At 45.1% G+C, this 19,395-nt stretch overlaps 1 protein-coding gene across 4 annotated transcripts in view; it reads right to left on the bottom strand.

Annotated features, from left to right (window-relative positions):
• CRACR2A (calcium release activated channel regulator 2A) overlaps positions 1-18,744 on the bottom strand; it is a 132,025-nt gene extending 113,281 nt beyond the window's left edge. For all 4 annotated transcript variants that reach the window (XM_045588356.1, XM_036457171.2, XM_036457173.2 and 1 more), the window contains exons 1-2: positions 18,611-18,744; positions 259-414 (exon numbers count right to left, since the gene is read on the bottom strand). The gene's annotated coding sequence lies outside the window, so the exon portion shown is untranslated. The remainder of the gene's footprint in view (positions 1-258; positions 415-18,610) is intronic.
• Positions 18,745-19,395: the final 651 nt, after the last annotated feature.

The following is a 19,395-nucleotide window of genomic DNA, read 5'->3' as shown; positions in this document are numbered from 1 at the left end:
AAGAAAACCAGAGATGCCTACCGAAAAACTATTTTCTGTTTCATTCAGAATATTTGTTTATTTGGCCCAGCCTTCTTACAGGGGGTGGCTCCCACTCTATCTGCCTCTAGGAGCCTCCAATTCTTACCATAAACAAGCCTCCTGTCCAGTTACACCCCTGGAGGTGTGGAGGGGGCACACTTGAACTGCCCCCTGTTCTCCCACTGAATCCCAGGTCCTGGGCTCCAGCTGCCCCAGGGTTCCTTTTGTAGCTCTCACCTGAGACGTGGCCGTGCTGGATGCCAGGTGGAGGCCCAGGCTGGACTCATGAGGAACAACACAAGTCGCCAGAGCCCCACCCTTGACAAGCAGCCTGATGGCCCAGCCGTGGCTCAGAGCCAGTGTCCTGAAAGGCAGCTGTGGTCAGGGCAGGACCTGCAAGGACAGACAGAGGGAAAGTCTTCTCATTTTCACTTCAAGTAATTCCTTTTAGATTCCCAAGGTAGAAAAGACTCCTAAAGTCATTTAATTTTCATTCCTGTGACTGCTCAAATACACTTGCACCTGGGGTGTGGGTCAGGTTTTGTGGCCGACACTGTTGCTCACCTCCACAACATCCATTTCTCCCTTCCTCTTTTCCAACAGAACACCAATGTGTTCACCACTCAAGCTGCCACCATATGCCCAGCTCAGGGGCCTTATCCAGTGAAAGCAAATGCAGGCCCTTTACAAGGGCCCACCTCTAGTCATTGAGACATGAAGAGGGGCCTGCTGGCAGGGGAAGGGGGAGTTTCCTGGAAATGTTTTCTTTGCTCTTAAGAAGGAAGATGCAGGAACCTCTCTTGTTCAACCACACTTCATTTTCTGTAGCCATATTGTGACCTTCTGCAGCCATACTGTGACCATGAGAGGGGAGCATAAGGAAAGAGCAGAGAAAGACTAAAACAAACAAACAAACAAACAAACAAACAAACAAAAAAAGCCTGGTGATATCATTGACCCACTGGATAAAAAACCCTAGTGCCATGCTTTCTCCAGCAGCGTCCTATATAATAAAAGGCTAATATGCAAATCAACCAATCAACAGAAGGAGTGGTTACTATGATGCACACTGACCACCAGGGGGCAGACTCTAGATGCAGGAGCTGCCCCCTAGTGGTCAGTGCGCTCCCACAGGGGGAGCACTACTCATCCAGAAGCCAGGCTCACAGCTGGCAAGCACAACAGCGGTGGCGGGAGGCCCTCCCACTTCCATGTCATTGCTAAGGATGTCTGACAAGGAGCAGGTCTAAGCCATCAGTTGGACATCCCCCAAGGGCTCCCAGACTGCAAGAAGGCCCAGGCTAGGCTGAGGGAATCTCCCCTCCAGTGCACGAATTCCATGCACCAGGTCTCTGCTCCTATTATAACAGTAAAGAGTATCCTCATCACTTATATCCACTGTGTGGGGGAGTTGCTACCTGTAGTTAAGATTATCCTAAGTGATGTGCTCTCAGATGTTCAGGCCCATGTTCCTGAAGCATAATCCCAGTATCCTGAATACAACATTCCCAAATGTTCACATAATTCTTTTCTCTCTACCTTTCCTTTGCATTCAGTTCTTTGCCCAGATTGGGCACATTTTACTATATTTTCAATACAATATTCAATTCTATAATAGAAGCTGAGTCAGTCATTTAATTCACATTTTGGAGTCCCTGTGATGTACCAGACAGCCATAGAGAGTGCACCATGGAAGAGATCACTCAAGGTAAGGAGGGGAGCACCTTGGTCAGGGTAAGCACACTGGAGTATGTGAACAAGAGGAGAGGTCAAGAGGAGGGGGACAAGATGGCCACCGAATAGATGGACTTGTTCTGACTCCGGTCCCAGAACAGATAAAAGCAGCATCTGAGTCGCTCAGGGAATGTTGATTGGCAGCTAAGGGGCAGCGGAACTCTAAAGGAAGGTAAGGAAGGTCCGCTGGACAGGATTTCCTGACCAAGCAGCCAGCACTGCCTCGGCAGCTCTCCCAGAGCTGTGGGCTCGGAGGGAAGGCTGTGCCATCTTACCAGGAAAGGAGCTTCTCTGAGGCCTGGAAAACCCACAGCAGAGGAGACCATCGAGCAGCTGTGACACCCCAATCAGCACAAACATGTGGATTCAAGGGAGTTCTTCAATCACCCACGGAAAGGTCACAGTTTGCGGAGATAGCTTGAGGGTTCCGGGGCCCCGCTGCGCCGGCAGCAACTGCAGCTGCTGCACGCCCCGCACCGAGCGGCACCAAAGAAGGCTGCGCTGCAGCAAATATCCTGCCTGGGAAGACCCAGTGCCGGGTCTGGCGTAATCTTCCCCAGTAGCGGGACTCTTTTTAAAACGCCAAGGGACACGGAACAGATTGTTAAAAATCGGGGCTATCTGACAGGCGCAGACACGCGCATTCCACAGAAAGGTTGGATTTTGCCGGGGATAAAGCGGGGTGTGTGTCCCAACAGTGAAAGCAGCAGCTGTGGCGACTGCGCGGCCACTGGGACCCCGGAAATCTGAGTCCACAGAAGCCCCCCACTGTTGGGTCTGGCGTGATTCGAGAGAGTGGGTGGGGGTCCCCAAGATTGCTACTAGTGAGGTTCTCTAGGGAGCAACCCATTCTGATCTGACACGGAGGGAGAACATAGGAATTGGGAAGCAGTCTGTTCGTAAGTGCACGCAGACTCACCCATTGCGCACCTAGGCTGGTTCCCCTGCAACACTTTGCTTCTGATTACAAAGGAGAGATCACCCAGATTGACTGACCCTAAGCGACAGCAGGGGGAAACTGCTTTTCTGGAAACTGAGAAGCAGAGCAGGGAGAAAACATCCAGGATTCAGCTCTGAGGCAAAATAAAATAAAATAAAATAAAAAACAAACAAACAAACAAACAAACACCCCAGGCATTGAGTGCCACAGAAAAAGAAGGCTAGAGCAGCCAAAAAGACTGGACATCAATCCACATACATTGCCACCTAGGGTCTGGAGTACAAACTGACTGTGTTAATTATTAGTTTTATTTGATCAAAAACCAAAAAACTAAGGAATCGCCACTGAGGTGCAGCAGAACGCAGGGAATATGGTCTGGACTGAGAAACGGGCATGTCAAATAGAATAACAGAAGTGAATGGCCTTCACAACTGCACATTATTTTGCTAAATTTATTTTTTATTTTTTATTATTTTCATTTTTTTGCATCTTTTACTTAAGAAACATTTTTTTTTCCTTTTTGCCTCACTAGATTTTAACTTTTTAATTTTTACATTTTTACGTTCAATAAGCATTTTTAGTACTGCGATTTTAATTTTTTTTTAAGTGCCATTTTATTTTCTCTTTATTTTACATTGGAATTAGTGTTCTTCATTTTATTTTCATTTCTCCTTTAACATTGTTTAACCCTAACTCAACACGACCTTTACACCATCATTCTCTTTCTACACTCCCCCTTTGCTATGCTGTGTATCTTAACCCTTTCCTGCTTCAGATTTCCTTACTCTCTCTGTATCTACCCTACTTATATATCTAATTCCCAATCCCCTGTGCGAAGTGCACGCACACCCCTCTCTGAGCTGTATTAACTCGCAAAAAAAAAAAAAAATTGTTTCCTCATGGTTCTTTTGATGCTGTTTGGGGGAATGTTGATTATATTGTGTTTTTATGTTTTTTAGTGAGAGTATTTTGCTTATTCTTTTGCTATTGCTGTTGCTCAATATTTTCTTATTTGATTGGTTTTTGTTCATTGTTATTTTATTACTTCTGATTTCCCTACCAGTGCTGGAAATTAGGGGATGTTGTAGATTGTATTATTCTCCAGGTATTGCTGACACCATTTGTTGGGGTTAGTGGTTGTTCAATTGAAATTCTCTCCCCAAATATATAGTTTATTCCCCTTCCATCTCTCTCTCCTCTCTTTCTCCCTCTCTCTCTCTCTCTCTCTCTCTCTCTCTCTCTCTCTCTCTTTCTTTTCCCTGTTTCCCAAATTCATTTTGACACTCTTTTTCCTATCTTTTTCTTTTGCTCCCATCCTCTTCTCTTTTCACTCTTCCTCTTTCTCTCCTATTCCCTAATTTGCCTTTCCCTAGTGGTTACCTTTATTGGAAGTTATTAATAATGCAAACACATTCCTGTTCAGTGCCTTGTGTGTTGTGCCTGGTTATGTTGTACTTTGTGCCTTTAAATCAACGCAGGAGAGAGACATCCTGTAAAGAGAGACCATGGGGAGACAAAGAAACAGCCCACAAATGAAAGAAAAGCAGGCATCAGCAAAAAAGGAAGTAAACGAGTTAGAGGCAAGCAACCTACCAGAGCAAGAATTCAGAGTAACGATCATAAGATGGCTAAAAAGAATGGAAGACAAATTTGACAATATGAGTAATACCCAAGAGAAAATGAAGAAAAACCAAGAAGAAATGAAGATGTCTCAGGAAGAAATGAAAAATGACATCGCTACTATGAAGAACTCATTAAAAAGCATCAAGAGCAGACTAGAAGAAGCAGGGGACCGCATCAGTGAGCTAGAAGACAAGATGGAAAAAAATACCCAATTAGAGCAGCTTCTAGAAAAAAAAATTAAAAAGCAGGAGGAGAGCCTACGGGAGCTTTGGGACAATGCAAAACGAGACAATATTCAAATAATAGGGGTTCCGGAAGAAAAGAAAACTGAGGTAGACATGGAAAATGTATTTCAAGAAATAATGACTGAAAACTTTCCCGAGATAGAGAAGAAAAAACCCACACAAATCCAAGATCCTCGCAGAGTCCCAAGCAAAATGGATCCCAGAAGACGGACGCCAAGACATATTATAATTAAATTGGCAAATACCAACGACAAAGTAAGAATCTTAAAAGCAGCCAGAGAGAGACAGAAAGTTACATATACAGGAACCCCCATCAGACTAACAACTGATTTCTCAACAGAAACTTATCAGGCCAGAAGGAAATGGGATGAAATATACAAAGTCATGCAAAGGAAGGGTCTGAATCCAAGAATATTGTACCCAGCAAGGCTATCGATCAAAATTGAAGGTGAAATCAGGAGCTTCAAAGACAAAAAAAGACTAAAGGAATTTATCTCCACCAAACCAGCAATGCTAGAAATGCTAAAGGGTCTACTGTAAAAAGAAAGAAATAGGAAGCGATGAAGGAACACAGGGGTATAGAATAAAAATGGCGTCAAATGAGTACCTTCATTAATAACATTAAATGTAAATGGTTTAAATGCTCCAATCAAAAGACATAGGGTAACAGATTGGATAATAAAACAAGACCCATACATCTGTTGTCTACAAGAAACCCACCTCAGAAAAAAAGATGCACACAGACTGAGGGTGAAGGGATGGAAAAAGGTTTTCCAGGCAAATGGAAATAGAAAAAAAGCTGGGTTAGCAATACTTATATCTGACAAATTAGTTCTCAGAGTGAGGGACATAACAAGAGATAATACTAAAGGGAGCAATCCAACATGAAGAAATAACCCTGGTAAATATATATGCACCCAGTACAGGAGCACCCAAATACATTAAAAAAAAAAAAAAAAAAAAAAAAAAAAAAAAAAAAAACTGCTGGAGGACATTAAGGGAGAGATTAATAGCAATACAATCATAGTAGGAGATTTTAATACCCCACTGTCATCCTTCGACAAATCATCTAAACAAAAAATCAGCAAAGAAATATCAATCCTACATGACTCACTAGACCAGATGGAATTAATCGACATCTTCAGAACATTCCACCCCAAAGCCACAGAATATACATTCTTCTCAAGTGCACATGGGACATTCTCAAAGATAGACCACATTTTGGGACATAGGCAAAGTCTCTTCAAATTCAAGAAGATAGAAATCATATCAAGCATCTTCTCAGATCATAATGGCATAAAACTGGAAATTAACTACAATAAAAATAATCCAAAGAAATCAAACACATGGAGACTAAACAGCATGCTATTAAACAAGGACTGGGTTACCAGAGAAATCAAGGAAGAAATTAAAAACATCCTGGAAACAAATGACAATGAAAACACAACAATGAAAAATCTATGGGACACAGCAAAAGCAGTTTTGAGAGGGAAGTTCATATCCTTACAAGCCTATTGCAAAAAACTAGAAAAAAGGCTAACAAGTGATCTAACTCTACAACTCAAAGAGTTAGAAAAAGAGCAACAAGAAAAGCCAAGTGTAAGCAGAAGGAAGGAAATAACAAAAATCAGAGCACAGATAAACAAAACCAAGAGCTGGTTCTTTGAAAGGATAAACAAGATAGATGGACCTCTAGCCAGTCTAACCAAGAAACAAAGAGAGAGGACCCAAATAAACAAAATCAGAAATGAAAGAGGTGAAATAACAACAGACCCCACCGAAATACAACAGATTGTTACAAAATACTACGAACAACTCTATTCCAACAAACTGAACAACCTGGAGGAAATGGACATATTCCTAGAAAAATACAAACTTCCAAAACTCAATCAGGAAGAATGTAAAAATCTCAATAGATCAGTGACTTGGGAAGAAATTGAAACAGTCATCAAAAAGCTTCCAGCAAACAAAAGCCCAGGGCCAGATGGCTTCACAGGAGAGTTTTACCAAACATTCAAGGAAGAACTAAAACCTATCCTCCTCAGACTATTAAAAAAATCCAAGAGGAAGGAACACTTCCAAACTCCTTCTATGAAGCCAGCATCACCCTAATACCAAAATCAGATAAAGACAACTCAATGAAAGAGAATTATAGGCCAATATCTCTCATGAACATAGATGCCAAAATCCTCAACAAAATTCTAGCAAATCAGCTTCAGCAGAGCATCACAAAGATCATACACCACGACCAAGTAGGATTTATTCCAGGAATGCAAGGATGGTACAATATCCGCAAATCAATAAATGTGATACATCACATAAACAAATTGAAAGATAAAAATCATATAGTCATATCAATTGATGCAGAAAAAGCATTTGATAAAATCCAACACCCTTTCCTGATAAAAACTCTCAACAAGGTGGGAGTACAAGGATCATACCTCAACATAATAAAAGCTATATATGATAAACCCACAGCCAACATCATACTCAATGGGCCAAAACTAAAACCATTCCCTCTAAGAACAGGAACAAGACAGGGTTGCCCACTCTCGCCACTCCTGTTTGACATAGTACTGGAAGTACTAGCCATTGCAATTAGACAAGAAGAGTATATAAAAGGCAGTCAAATTATAAAAGAAGAAGTAAAATTATCCTTATTTGCAGATGACATGATATTGTATATAAAAAACCCAAAAGACTCCATTAAAAAACTAATTGACTTAATAAATGAATTTGGCAATGTAGCAGGATATAAAATTAACGCCAAGAAATCTATGGAATTTCTATACACCAATAGTGAACTTGCAGAAACAGAGACTAAAAAGGCAACCCCATTTACCATTGCACCAAAAAATTTAAGATACCTTGGAATAAACTTAACTAAGGAGGTAAAAGACCTATACACGGAAAACTACACGACACTGAAAAAAGAGATAGAGGAAGATGTAAACGGATGGAAGAACATACCATGTTCATGGATTGGTAGAATCAACATCATCAAAATGTCCCTACTTCCCAAAGCAATCTATAGGTTCAATTCACTCCCAATTAAAATACCAACAGCATATTTCACTGACCTAGAAAAAAACTCTTCAAAAGTTCATTTGGAACAACAAAAGACCCCGAATAGCCACAACAATCCTGAGAAAGAAGAGTAAAGTAGGAGTGATCTCAATACCAGCTTTCAAACTGTATTACAAAGCCACTGTTCTCAAAACAGCCTGGTACTAGCACAAGAACAGATATATAGATCAATGGAATAGAATTGAGAACCCAGATATCAACCCAAATCACTATGCTCAGTTAATATTTGACAAAGGAGGCATGAACATGCAATGGAGTCAAGACAGTCTCTTCAATAAATGGTATTGGGAAAATTGGACAGATATATGCAAAAGAATGAAACTGGATCACCAACTTACACCATACACAAAAATAAACTCAAAATGGATACAGGATTTAAACATAAGACGAGAAACCATAAAAATACTAGAGGCATCCACAGGCAGCAAAATCTCAGACATATGCCAAAAGAACTTCTTCAATGATACTGCCCCTAGGGCAATGGAAGCTAAAGAGAAAATAAACAAATGGGACTACATCAAAATAAAAAGCTTTTTTACAGCAAAGGAAACCATCAACAAAACAACAAGAAAGCCCTCTGTATGGGAGAACATATTTGCAAATGTTATCACTGATAAAGGTTTAATCTCCAACATCTACAGACAGCTTACACAACTTAATAAAAGGAAGATAAATGACCCAATTAAAAAATGGGCAATGGATTTAAATAGAATCTTCTCAAAAGAAGACAAAAGGAAGGCCAAAAGGCACATAAAAACATGCTCAAAGTCACTAATTATCTGAGAAATGCAAATCAAAACAACAATGTGGTACCATCTCACATCTGTCAGAATGGCCAACATCAACAAATCAACAAATGACAAGTGTTGGCGAGGTTGCGGAGAAAAAGGAACCCTCATGCATTGCTGGTGGGAATGTAGACTGATGCAACCACTGTGGAGAACAGTATGGAGCTTCCTCAAAAAACTAAAAATAGAACTCCCATTTGACCCAGTAATCCCACTCCTAGGAATATATCCCAAGAAGCTAGAAACATCAACCAGAAAGAATATATGCACCCCTATGTTCATAGCAGCACAATTTACAATAGCTGGGATTTGGAAACAGCCTAGGTGCCTATCAGCAGATGACTGGATCCAAAAACTATGGTACATTTACACAATGGAATATTATTCAGCCATAAAAAAGAAAAAATTCTCATCGTTTGCAGCAACCTGGATGGAATTGGAGAACATTATGCTGAGTGAAACAAGCCAGTCAATGAAAGAGAGACACCACATGACCTCACTTATTTATGGATGATAAAGAACATTATAAACTTTAGAACCAAAAGATAGATTTAGAGACAGTAAAGCAACAAACAGACTGTCAAATTACAGCGGGGAGGCTGGGGAGATCTGGGGGAGATAAGAGATCAACTGAAGGACTTGTATACAGGCATATAAATACAACCAATGGACACAAAACTCTGGGGAGGGAGGGTGTGTACGAGAGGGGGGGCATTGGTATATGTACAAAAATAATAACTTAATAAAAAATATATATTAAAAAAAAGGGGGTGGGAGAGGTCGAGGAGAGCAGGGCAGCCAAATGAGGTGGCAAGGAACAGTGTTTTAGCGCCTCAGCAAAAAAATTAGAAGATTGTGAGCAGAAAAGAGTAAGGGGCAGATATCTATCATCAAGAATGTGAACAATCCTATATAATAAAGAAGTAATGTGCAAATCAACCCTCACGCCTTCACAAGATGGCTGCTTATGACCAGGCCAGCAGGGAGGTTAGTGAGGGACAATCAAATGACTGAACAAGCAGGCTGTGTGGGGCAACCAGGCTGGCAGGGAGGTCAGTTAGGGGTGACCAAAAGACTGAACAATATGCTGAAACTAGTTTGGCTCAGTGGATTGAGCGTCGGCCTGAGGATTGAAGGGTCCCAGGTTCAATTCCAGTCAAGGCCATGTACCTTGGTTGCGGGCGCATCCCCAGTGGGAGGTGTGCAGGAGGCAGCTGATCGATGTTGCTCTCTCATCAATGTTTCTAACTCTCTGTCTTTCTCCCTTCCTCTCTGTAAGAAAATCAATAAAATATATTAAAAAAAAAAAAAAAAAAAAAAAAAAAAAAAAGACTGAACAGCAGGGGAGTTAGTGAGGGATGACCAAATGACTGAACAACCAGGCTGTGTGGGGCGATCAGGCCGGCAGGGGGATCAGTTAGCGGTGACCAAATGACTGAACAGCGAGCTATGTGGTGTGACCAGGCCATCAAGGGGGACAGTTAAGGACAACCAGGCAGGCAGAGCGGGGGAACCAGGTCAGCAGAGAGGGGGCTGTTGGGGGCAACCTGGCCATCAGTGGTGGGGGGGGGCAATTAAGAGTGTTCAGGCCAGCACACAGAGACAGTGAGGGGTGATCAGGCCAGCAGGGGGTGGCAGTTAAGGACAACCAGGCATGCAGGCAGGTGAGCGATTAGGAGCCATCAATCCAGGATTGTGAGAGGGATGTCTGACTGCCAGTTTAGGCCCAATCCCAAGGGATCGGGCCTAAACCAGCAGTTGGATATCTCCCGAGGGGTCTTGGATTAGAGAAGGTGTAGGCTGGGCTGAAGGGAACCACCCCTCATGCATGAATTTCGTGCACCAGGCCTCTAGTAATATAAATAATAATAAACAATGCTGGCAGCTAACATTTCCTGAGCATTTATGATGAAGCAGGCACTGTGTTTAGTACCTTCTCAGTATTAACTCATTGAATCCTCTCCCATGGAAAAGTAAACTGAGGCATGGAGAGGTTACATGATACAGGGAGTGAAGTGTTCCTGGGCTCACTCTCATTACCACTTCACACTGGTGGTTCTCATATTCACTGCCAGAAGCAGCCATCACTGGGACTTGTTACAAATTCAGACTTTGGGCCCCATTTCTGACTCACCAAATTTAAACGTCTGGGGGTAAAGTCCAGCATTTTGTGTTCTAACGAACGAAGCTTGCACATGATTCTGATGCCCACTTATGTTTGAAAACCCCTGCTCAGCACTATAAACACACAATGAGAAGAGATGGCACATTCAGAGGAATATAAGTGGTGGTGAAAGGAGAGAAGTGGGGTAGATGTGAGGAACCTTACATATCATCTAAGGAAGATGGGCTTTATTTACAGGTGTTGGGGTGAAAGGTGGAAGTGAGGCAGGATGTGGCATGATTGGGATGAGATCCTGACTGGCGTTAATGCTAGGAATGGACCCCAGCAGGGAGAAGCTAGAAGGAGGGAGCCCAGGGAAGAGGCAGATGATGGGTCAGACCAGCAGCAGGGGCTGTGCTAGGTGTGGCAGTGCAGAGAAAGGAGGAACCTGCCTAGGGTCAAGAGACAGAGTGAGATAACAGTTGGACATGGCATGCAGAGCTGGCGGAGGTACCCAGGATGACTCCAGGGCTTCTAACTTCGGAGGTGAGGACCATGGTGAAACTGGTCAGCCAGATTGGGACAAGATTGGCAGGGAAGACACTTGGTTCTACTTGGGAAATGTGAGACTGAAGTGTCTGTGGGACATAGATATGTAAACACTTCAATATGGAAGGACAAATGGGGTCCTGGTGCTCAGGGGTTAGGTCAGGGCTAGATGCATAGGTTTGGGGCTCACCAGCATCAATGTGATGGTTGAAGCATAGACAGTATCAAGGCTGAGTAGGAGGAAAAGAGTAGAGGCGGCATCCTGCAGGACACTAACATACTCTGGGGGTGGGTGCCGCGTAGGCCGAGCCCCACCACACTGGCGGGCAAGCGCACTGTGAGCAGCTTCTCATCAAGGCACCTCATGCACTGTTCGGGGCCTTCAGAAAATGCCTTCAGCACAGAGTGGTAATTCTAGGTCCCAAAGGCCAACCTCCATTACTTTTCCCTCTCATCATTTTATCAATTTTAAATAAATATGCTAGACTTTTATTTCCAGCAGTATGGCAGGCTAAGCACTTAGATTGACCCTACCACTGAACAACACTAAAAATCTTGAATAAAATATTTAAAAACCATGTTTCAAAAAGCTGGTGAGAAAGGAAAGAATTCACTAGCCAGGGACTCCTCAGATAATGGAATGTCCAGGTCTGACTATAATAATGACTATATTATTAATTATAGTTAAAGACTAGTTTGCAAGTATGTGCAGGGAACAAAAAAAAATCATAAAGAATAATAAAGAAGATTTTTTTTAAAATGAACCAAAGAGGATTTTTTTTTCGGTTAAGAATATTTTTTTTCCATTGCTTTTTCAAAGATTGTGAAACGGGAAGAGAAGAAGGGAGGATAAAGAGAAACATATATGTGTGAGAGCCACATTGGCTGGCTGTCTGCCTCACATGCACTGACCTGGAGCAGGGAGTGAACCTGCAACCAAGGTGCCTGTCCTTGACCGGGAATTGAACCCAAGACTCACTGGTATGAGGCCCAACGCTCTAACCACTGAACACACCGGCCAAGGCCAAAGGGAATTTTTAGAAATAAAAACTAAATAACTGAAATTACAAACTATGGATAGACTTCATAGCATAGTAGATGCAGTCTGAGAAAGAAACAGTGAGCTCAATAAGTATCTATTGATCCATTTTGTTTTATGAGGGTGTTTTGTTTTGTTTTGTTTTGTCTGGCATCACCCTTTATTAAAAGCACATTGATATACCCATAAAGTATCAGAAAATTCAGATGTGATATGTGGTATAATGTGATTGCTATCCAGTACAAAGCAGAGCTTTTTATTCTATTTCTAACTCCAATAAATGGCGCTTGGGTGTTTTCTTAAAAGTTTTTGTTTGCAATGTGTGAATACATAATGAAGGCCTAGTAATTTTTTTAATTAACATTCATTTCACTTAGAAATTCTTTCTTGTGTCTGTTTCTGACTCAAGCTGTGGTTCACTGCATTCCTTAAGAAGTTTCATAGCAGACTGTTTTTTAATTATAGTTGGCCCACCCCTGTAGTCCGACTGGTCTGAGCCTGGGGAAGCTGGCCTAATTGGAGTCAAGAAATTCTGTTCCCATTTCACAGTTCTGTTATCCAGCAGACCCCACAGCCCGAGGGGTCACCCTGGTAGGGAGCCAGTCTGGTTCAGCGGGGTCAACGGCACAGATGAGATGTCTGTGATGTAGGTGTGAACTCAGACAATTCTATAAACTCCCTGAGCCTCCGTTTCCTTGTCTATAAAATGGAAATGCTAACTTCTAGATGAGAAACTGCCTGGCACATGGTGGGACTCAATGAATTATTTTATTATGCATGGGGCCATGTGAGTCTGCTGGGTGCTGACTTCACTTCCAGAGTGAAGCCACATCTACTGAAGCTGGAACCCCAAGTCACAAACCAAGGCAAACCCCAAAAATCTGAGTAGAGGGGACACAGCAGGGGCCAGTGCAGTCCATAAGGAGGGTAATGAGGTCTGATACTTTAGGGGATATCAATGTGGTTTTATTGAAGGGTGATGCCAGACAAAACAACAAAACAAAACACTCTCATAAAACAAAATGGATCAACAGATACTTACTGACCCTTCTCCAGGCCATCCATCTGATTCTAACCCCCCTCTGCCAGGGTGAACACCAAACCCTGTTAGGAAATGCGCCAGAGACACACTGCAGGAGATAAATGCTAGGAGAAAGCCTGCTGAGAAGCAGAAATGCACTTAGCATTATTTGCAACCCGGGCAATCACACCCTTGGAGTAAGCTGCTTTGCCCTGAGAAAATGCAGGGTCAAGCCCCAGCAAGACTCCAAGAGGGACAGAAAAGCACACGCGATCACCATCAAGAATAAGAACTGGCACGGTCACCAAGCCCCTGCTAGCTAGAGGACATTCACATCTCTTTCCCTGGGGAAGGACCCATGGTCAAGGCTAAGGCACACTTCTACAGTACATGTGTAATTAGTTGAAAAGCTTAATTTAGTAGTTTGGCAAATTCCATTAGCTGTTTTTCTATGGTATGTAATTAAGCTATTTTCAAGCAAATCCTTTCTGGCTAACGGTTCCAATTAAGAATCCTAATGGAAGGGGGTTCATATAATACATCCCCAAATCCATGCAGTTTCTAGAAACCTTCCAGAATACACATCAATGTGAGGCAGGGTTGGATGTGCTTGATGCTATGCAAGAACATTCCCATCCAGATGAAGGAGGAAAGATTGAGAGTCCAGAATCCAACCCGGGCTCTGAAATCGCTAGAGCCTGTTACATTTCTGGTGCTGCTTCCTCCTGGGGAAAGGGTGGGGGATAATAACCACCTAGAGGACTGCTGGGAGAAATGTACAAAGTGCTTAGCACAGAACCCAGCCCAAAGGAGGGCAGACTCACAGAAATTCCCTTGGCTGAAGCGGAAATTAAAAAACCAAAAAGCAATAAGAATCAGAAGCAAGAAGATGTCCCAATTAGAGAGAGCCTCACTGTGCCTAAGGGCGCTGAGACAGCGAGATGGTGGCACTCCTTGGAGCCAGAATGAACATCAAACCCCGTTAGTTGGGAGGATAAAAGGAAGTCTGGAGACAGTGGTGGTGGCTGCACAACACTGGGAATGTTCTTAATGTACACTTAGAAGTTGTAAATTTTATGTAATATATATTTTACTCTAATAAAAAAGACAATTACAAAAGAAATTAAAAAAACAAACAACACCCTAAAACTAAATTCTCAGGCCACTTTAGACACTAAAATAAAAAGTGTAAAGGAGAGTTGAAATCACCTTCCATCTGTGGGGTTTAGGGAAGGCAGGGTCGGTACACCCAGACACCATCCCAAAAGTTATTAAGTCAACATCTCATGGCACCAACCTGACTGATCCCTCCCCAGGCCGTCCATCTGATTCAAGCTCCCGGAAGTCTGAAAACCAAAAGCCTCCACAGACCAGGACACCAGAGAAAGACCCTGAGATGCTGATGCAGAACAATTTGTCTTTCCTGATGGTACCTCGGATACTAATTTCTGACCACACTTCAGATAAAACTTCCAAGGACCAAGTCTCCCCCTACCCCCTTAGTGTTCCCATTGGGATGGGGCGGCAAGGTTGGGGAGAGACGGTGGATGCTCTGGTGTTGAGAAAACCCTTGCCTTCGGGAGGAAAGCCTCCAACTTTCACTCCTGCACAGGCTATAGAGAGAGTGGCTTTGACAGACTACCTCCTCCTCCTCCACAGAAAAACAAAGCCCTGGCTGAAGACAAGTGTAGCCCCTCTGCCAGGACCTCTCTGAGTCATTCATGTGCCCAGAAGGGCATGCCAACCTGGGACCTCCCTGCCAAGGGAATAAGAGCTGTCCCTGTGCCTCAGGGCACTGCGGCTGCAAATGTCCGTGCCTGGACCTGACCACACTGCAGCCCAGCAGCATTCCCCAGCCGATCATCACCCACTTCCAGGTCACTGAAAGCCCCTGGAGGTTGGACACAGACCCTCCAAACAGGGACTCTCTTGCCCCACCAGCACGCTGTGTGCTGTCACACACCCTGCCTTCAGGGCTTCCACTTTGCCCTCTGCCTGTCCAGTCTGCCAATCCTGGATCTAGCTCAAATCCCACCTCCTCTGTGAAGCTACAAGAAATGTCCTTGACTCTGTTTGTCAGTAAACTGGAGCAGCATTGGTTATCTTTTCAGATCATCCCTTCAAGGGAACTATAAATGGTGGCTGAAGGCACTACACCTCTTTGTAAACCAGGTCCCCTGGGAACCTGAGCTGTACAGTGAGCAACAATTAGGTGAGACTCCGTCCTGGCCCTCTGGGGAGTTTCAATCCAAGACTGCCATGCTGACAGGACCAGCTAGGGAAAGTTGGACCCCAAGCTACAGAACTCAGGAGCCAACTTTCAACAGATAAAGCCACCTACCCTGACCAGACCGGGTAAGCCTTCACCGTGGTGTCTGTTCACACCCACGTGCTCACCTGAGATGAACTGTCAGGTCCCCACTTCAATGAAGGAAGAAACTCAGATTTATAGGGTGAATCCTTGAGGACACGTGAATGGCTACCGAGTTAGGCCCTGACCTCAGCATTCAGAGGGGCAGGCTGAGGAATGGTTGAGGACTTGGCCCCTGGGACCAGGCTGCCTGAGTTCAAATTCCAGCTCAGGCCCTTAATAGCTGATTGACCTTCAGCAGGGACTCTACCCCTAGGAGCCTCTTCTCTAAAGTGGGGAGAATGATAATAATAGTGCCTATCCCACAAGGCTGTGCTGAGGATTGAGTTTGTTTGTGCCAAGCTCTCAAGCTGTGCCTGGTATTCTGTGCATCAGCCTCAAGGTGCCATGGGAATAGAGGCCCTGCAGTTCCGTGTGTGACCAGGGTGGAGCTGCAGGAAGTTGGTCTCCCTCCCACGTCAGCACTGACCTGACCTTCCACACCAGTGGCAAGGTGTGCGTTCATGTAGATTCATTGTGGCAGACCAGCATGCTTTTACCAGGAAAACTCAGACCAGTTGCAAATCCTGGAGCTCAACACTAAGTAATCACCAAAGCAAATAAAGTTAAAATAAACCAATCGCCCAGGTAATAAGAGATATCCTTCTTGTCTCAACTGGTAATTGAGCCGCTGTAACCACCTTCCTACTTCCCCAGTGCTATTGTGAGTTTAAAAGGGAGTGAAGGAAGGTCTTGGCACATCCACAACATGTGTGCTAAAGTCTCACCCTGTCACCTTTCCTAAGCCCAGCAGGGCACAGAACTGCACAGACCCAGCAGAGAGCTAAGAGCAGAGGGCTGAGTGCTGAGCCAATCCAGCTCCCTTCTCCCCCCACCAGAACTCTCTTGCATGAGGCACAGTTCACACCCTCCTACAAGTTCTCAGGCCCAGCCGCATGTTTTGCCCAGCCCTGGGAAAGGCATAAGGGGTCACCAGAGCATGTTCAGTGGGGACAGAGGCCCTTAAAGCCTGTCTGCTCCGACCTCTCTGCATCTCCTAGAAAGGCTGGAGCATCACCCAGGGTCAGGCTCTGCCCCGGTAAATGCCTCCCTGAGCCAGCCCATTCCGGATGTGTCATCAGGCAGACCGGGTAAGAAAGAACCTGGCTGACGTTCAGAGGAAGCCCCGGCTGGGAGCCAAAACAAACTGAAGAAGGGAATGCACTGTCCCCAGAAGAATCTGTCACAAAAGAAAATTCCATATTCCTCAAGGAAGAGAGACCCTGCATGCAAAACTGTCCATCAGCCAGCGATCCCTAGAGTCACCCAGGCAGACGAGGGCCTTCCAGAACCAATCCCAACAATGGCTTTCTGGAGAGCCTTCTTATGTCCAACCCAGTCCATTGGTCCGCTGACTTACTCTGAAAGGGCAGAGTAGGTACAAGGAAAGAATGAAGCAGACCTGTGGTCAAGGCTGGTTTGAACAAGGTACAGTCTGTAGAGGATAAAACCTACAGAACGCTTCCCCCAGCCCACCCCCACACCTTGGCCTCAACCACAGATTCATGTTTTATGCAGATGCAGCCATGCTAAATTGGCCACTGAGAACAGCTTTCAGTGGGAAACAAAAACCCAAAAAGGTCACTGCTGGTTTTTAAAAGAAGGCAGTTGAGGGGAGTGACACTGAAGGCATGAGCACTGGCAGAACCAAACTGCCTGGTTTCAAATCCTGCTTCCTCCATTTATTAGTGGGCATGATACTTGCCTCTCTGTTTCTCCATTAATTTTTCTGTAAAATGGGAATGATAGCAGGGCCTACTTGGTTGGGTTGTAGTGAAGCTTAAACAAACAAGCTCATGTCTGGCATTTAATGTGCATGGGTTGTCCTAAGGATGACCAGTGTACCCAGGACATCTTGGCTTGTGCCTGCTATCCCAGCATCATTATTAACTTATTGGCTCTTCCTTTCTCTCTCAAGTTATTGTGAACAGTTGCACAATAAATTCTAAGGCTGACTAGCTTGTCTTTTTTTCTGCCTCTCTGAGTATTGGGGAGCCAGGTTCCCAAAGTATATGTCGCCAAGACTGTTCTGCCCCTGCCACTGAGGTGCCTGGGCCATCAACTCAGTTTTTCATTTTTCTCTTCATTTTGCCGCTCCCTCTCCTTCCTCTTCTCTCACAGCCATCCTCTCCAGAGACAGGGAACTCACTACCTCATGAGTCAGGTTCTTCCTCTTGAACTCCCTCCTCCTCTAGAGACTCCTCCGTAGGCCCTTTCTGCCCTCTGGAGTAACACAAAGCTAATCTATGTGGGATTCCTGGTATCTTCCTCAGAGCCAAACACAGGGCTGGTTCCCAGCAAGTTCGTTGTGAGTACGAGGACAGATATACACAGTTTTAGAGGGTTTTCCACCTGCTCAGGTAGATTCACCGCATCCCCGTGCATACCTGCGCACACACTCGCATGTACGAATACACATACACACTCACACACACCTGGGCCAGAGTCAGCAGGCGGCTGAGTCACACGCCCGACCACAGCACAACGGACAGGGGAGGAAGTACAGCCCCAGTAGCAGCCCATTTCCTGACCTTCTTCCTCTGTGCTGGGAGGCTCTCTTTCTGTCTCTTTCTGACTTTATCTCTCCCAGATCTTTGTTTCTACACGTGGCAGCAGCTGTGCTGCTGTCAGGAGCCAGGTCGCAGGAGCTCCTAGCAGCACTGCCCTGTGAGTGGTTTCTGGAACTGAGACCCTGGGCCAGTCACTTCACTCTGTAACATGAAGAGGCTGGATGTGGCAAAAGGACCCCTGAGGTCCCTCACTAATCTCAGCCTCACTGCTCCTCAGCCCTCCTCCAGACCCCTCAGGTTCTGGGTGACAGGGTTGTCTAACGGAAGGGAACAAGGGCCAGGGTAGGCCTAGGAATAGGGGTTGGGCACTCAGCTGTTCCCTCTGAAGCAGCCCTCCTGGGAACCCCATGTGCTGCACACACATGCTCACTTGGCTGCCGCGGGCCAGCGGGCAGGAAGCACCTTCCTCCGGGGCTGCACCAGGCAGAAGGGGTGGGAAGCGCTCTCCTGGTGACCTGGTCAACACAGTACCCCTGTACCTCGAACTCAGGAGTCGCTGCTTCCCTCCTCGCTGCTGCCGCCACCGCTGGGATCACAGTTGTCCAGTAGCCGCCTGCTCCCTGGGACTCTCTCCGCCCAGAACCGCGCGGGCTGACTCGTCCCCTGCAGCGCAGATGGAGGCGGCGCCAGGAGCCCGCGCTGCTGGCTGGCCGCCACCCCGGGGCGCCCTCCAGATCTGCGTGCGGTGCGTTGGGGTCCGGCCCACAGGAGGGACCTCAGAGAGCCAGGGAGCCTGGGGGCGGGGCTGGGGTTGACGCTGACTTACACTGCTGGACTCGTGGGGCTGCCTGGACCCCTCTGTTGCCCAGTCCCACGAGGCTCTTTGCCCTGATTATAAAATGTTAACAGGTTGCAGGACCCCACATTTCTTTAAAGGAGGGGAATCTTCTGGAACCTCGAGGGACCCTGGAGAGAGGTAGGGGTATGCTTCCCGGAAAACCTGCAGCGGCCAGGTCTACTCCAGCTAACTTGGGGGATCTTGTCCTTATACTTTTCTGTATGCTCTTCTGCTGGCATGAATGCTTGTGTGTGTGTGTGTATATATATATATATATATATATATATATATATATATATATATATATATATATATATATATAAAATCATTCGATGCATATGTTTAATAAAGCTTTAAATAAGCCTTCAAAGGCCTCCCAAAGTGGTCAGGCTGAAGGAGAACCCTCAGCCTACCACACAAGGCCCTCCATGCCCACTCTCTGGCCACAATCTAACTCTTCAGCCTCATCCGAGTCCCCCAAACACA

The sequence above is a fragment of the Pipistrellus kuhlii genome, unplaced genomic scaffold (genome assembly GCF_014108245.1).
Source record: "Pipistrellus kuhlii isolate mPipKuh1 unplaced genomic scaffold, mPipKuh1.p scaffold_m20_p_3, whole genome shotgun sequence".
Classification (NCBI taxonomy): Eukaryota; Metazoa; Chordata; class Mammalia; order Chiroptera; family Vespertilionidae; genus Pipistrellus; species Pipistrellus kuhlii.
The sequence above is the reverse complement of the archived record's forward strand: the minus strand, read 5'-3'. Positions and strand labels throughout refer to the sequence as shown.